We start from the raw sequence: 3297 nt of genomic DNA on the forward strand, positions 1-3297 counted from the left end.
CACACATCAGGAAATAAATGGCCTAAATATAGCTACTGTATTGGAGAAAGGCTCTTAGAGATACTGGGAATCTAAATTCAGTACACTTTAGCCAAACCACATTTGCCAATACTTTTATTATGTGTATTGTCTGAGGTGTGTGTCTGTTGGGGAAAAAGCGGTGAGCGGTGTGTGAATTTTAAGTGTACTCTTGTTCAAATGTTCCCCAAATGAATAAAACAATACATTTTGGGGCTCTGTATATCTACAGCAAACGTCGCAATACTTTTCTGAGATAATCACAGATGAGCGTAATTACAGTTATAAAGTTTTATTTTGGCTTGCAAAACAAATGAGTGCCATCTAGTTGCATATTATTAGTAAAGCGTATCTATGTAACCTAAGGAGAATATTTCCGAATACAGTTAATCGAAAATGTTCTAAGCCAAACCTGGCGATTCAGTCTCCGTTCAGGTAATGCTTCTTCCAACCCCCTCTCAAATCTTCCTAATAAAGAGTGATGGACTATTTAAGCACCATTGCAAATGAATTCATGTTAGCTAGTCCCTGCTACCTCATTCTTTTAGGATTTTTTAGGTGAATTACGTCGTGAAATTCAAAGACTGAACTGAACCAAAATAAATTGACTTGTGAATTTAGGAATCAATATTTTAAACCAAACATGTCTAAAATGTAAAGGAATATCGGAAGTCAAATAAATGTTTTGCATTAGATTTAAAAAAAAAAAAAAAAAGCTGTTATTGAACAACTATTGTTTTAATTGTTTTTGTACCTACAGTTTGTATCTATATTAAAATGTGTGAAATTAAAAGTGACATGTTTGTGATCTTTCTTTTCCATTAAACCCAAGCATTTCCATAATTTGTCACACAAGAGAGCAGTTCTTTTAAATGTAATTTTCTCCGTAAGCACCTGTAATACCGGTCCAGCAGGTTAATCGACTGTGCATTGTGGGTAATATCTAACAGGTGTGTGTTAATGGGTCACCAGAGTGGTACTGATGACCTTGGAAACGAACTCCTTCTCAAAGCACAAACACACAACACATTTCCCTCGTTCTCCGCTCCATTAATTCCTTATTTTAGTTCTTTAGAGAGCGCGGTCCACTCGGCCTGCACGAATTGGAAGAGAATACTTAACCACGTGCTTCAATATATACATGTATTTCATGGTTTTTATTCCCCTCTCTCATTCTTGGCAATCACTTTGCTGTTTGTTGACATCATGCATATACACTGCCTGGTGTAACAAGAACCTGGCTGATGTGTGGAACATGGTGCAGTGTAGAATTTCCATGAAATAAGTATATTTCACAGACATTCCTTCAGTTTCAGAGTAACTAACGCATGTGTGGAGTTTGCACATGTGGATGTCATGAATGTTTAACAGGGTGTAATGTATTATTAGACCTTGGTATTTTTGGACCTGTGAATTATTAACCTGCTCCCTCATTGAATACAAGGGACGCTAAACTCTTAGGTGGAGCAAAAAGACACATCTAAAGAGCGCCTTATAGTACACCTGCGCAATTACTGACGTATAGCTATAAACAACAACAAAAAAAAATACACTAAGTCTATTAATGTATTACTTTTAACATTTCCTCATGGCATGTCTATTTTAGTGCCATAACCACAAATTAACCGAGGTGGTTAGACAATAGTTCCGTGTAGGGTCTTACTTTCTTAGTAATGGACATGTCCTTTTTCATTTGCAGTTACAGTTTTACCCAAAACAACTTAGAAATGAGGAAATACAAGCAAAGCGATATTTCAAGCGGAGAACAATACAAGTAGTGCTACCATGCAAGATCTTTAAATTGAGTTCTAGAGAAGCAAAGTGTGCAGAGTAGAGGTGTAAGGTTTTTAAAAATTATTTTATTATAATTTTTTTAGGATAATGTGTGGTTGGCATGTTAGGGGTTAGTTAGGTGTTCAAGGAAGAGGTCTTTAACTGTTTTTTGAAGATAGTGACAGATTCTGTGGTCCAGATTGAGGTTGGAAGTTCATTCCACCAGTGAGGAACAGTTAGTGTGAAGGTTCTGGAAAGGGACCTTGAGCCACGCTGAGTAGGCACTACAAGGTGTTGGTTGTTAATTTATTGCAGATTGCATGAGGGAAGGTAAGCCTTCAGGAGAGTGTTGAGGTAGGAGGGTGGTGTTCCAGACAAGGTCTTGTATGTGAGCATCAACGCCTTGAATTTGATACGGGCGGCTACAGGAAGCCAGCGGAGGGAGATGAAGAGGGGTATGACATGGGTCCTTTTGGGCTGGTTGAAGATGACAATATCATTAATTATAATTTTCAAATATAATTTTTGTATTAACTATTTATTTTGGATTCTGAAGATTTTCATGTACTGAAGTCTTACACAACAGATCAAATGTTTTTCACTTGTTTGTGCTGAAAGAGAAGGAAAAGCAGAGCAGGATCGCAGCAACTAATTCGACAAAATCACTAATAAAAATAGTTGGCGATGAATTTCATTATCGATTGGTTGGACTGTGTTATGAAGCACGCTGTGCTGCGATATGCCACTTGACTTAGACTAAAAACATTAGATGGAAATGATGGAGTGCGTTACAACAGAGAAAATGATTCGCATCACAGAAACATGCCAAGCAGAGTGAGTATTTAACTTAGCAGGACAGACAGAGGATAATTATTTTGCCTTTATTTTTAATTTGTCTGGTTTGAATAAAACAAATCAGGGCCATGCTGTTACCGATTATCTGATAATTGTCTAATGTATTGCAGTTAATAACCTGTTATTTAACTGAGCTTAGTCAAAAGTTCTGTAGTAGTATTACTTGATTATAATGCTGCAAAGAGATTTTTTAAATAAATATTTTTGCCGTTTTATAAAAATCAATAGATTAATAAAACAAAAATATACACTATCCTAGTGGTATAGGCCAGTATAAATAGCATTTATAACATATACATTACAGCGAAATCCTTTTCTTTGCATATCCCAGGAAGCATAGGAGGTTGGGGTCAGAGCACAGGGTCAACCATGATACAGTGTCCCTGTAGTGGAGAGGGTTAATGGCCTTACTCAAGGGCCCAACAGTGGCAGCTTGGCAGTGCTGTGGCTTGAACCCCTGACCTTCCAATCAGTAACCCAGAGCCTTAACCGCCAAGCCACCACTGCTGCCCTACCTCCTGCTGACTTTTTTTTTTGACATCATGCTCATGTACAGTTGGAGCATCTTGGGTCTATTGCTGTGCGGAAGACTTTTGCGAGAATCTTGCAGTGCATTCCTTAGAAATATTATTAGATTACTAACAATACCAG

Source organism: Ictalurus punctatus, chromosome 7 (assembly GCF_001660625.3).
Source record: "Ictalurus punctatus breed USDA103 chromosome 7, Coco_2.0, whole genome shotgun sequence".
Classification (NCBI taxonomy): Eukaryota; Metazoa; Chordata; class Actinopteri; order Siluriformes; family Ictaluridae; genus Ictalurus; species Ictalurus punctatus.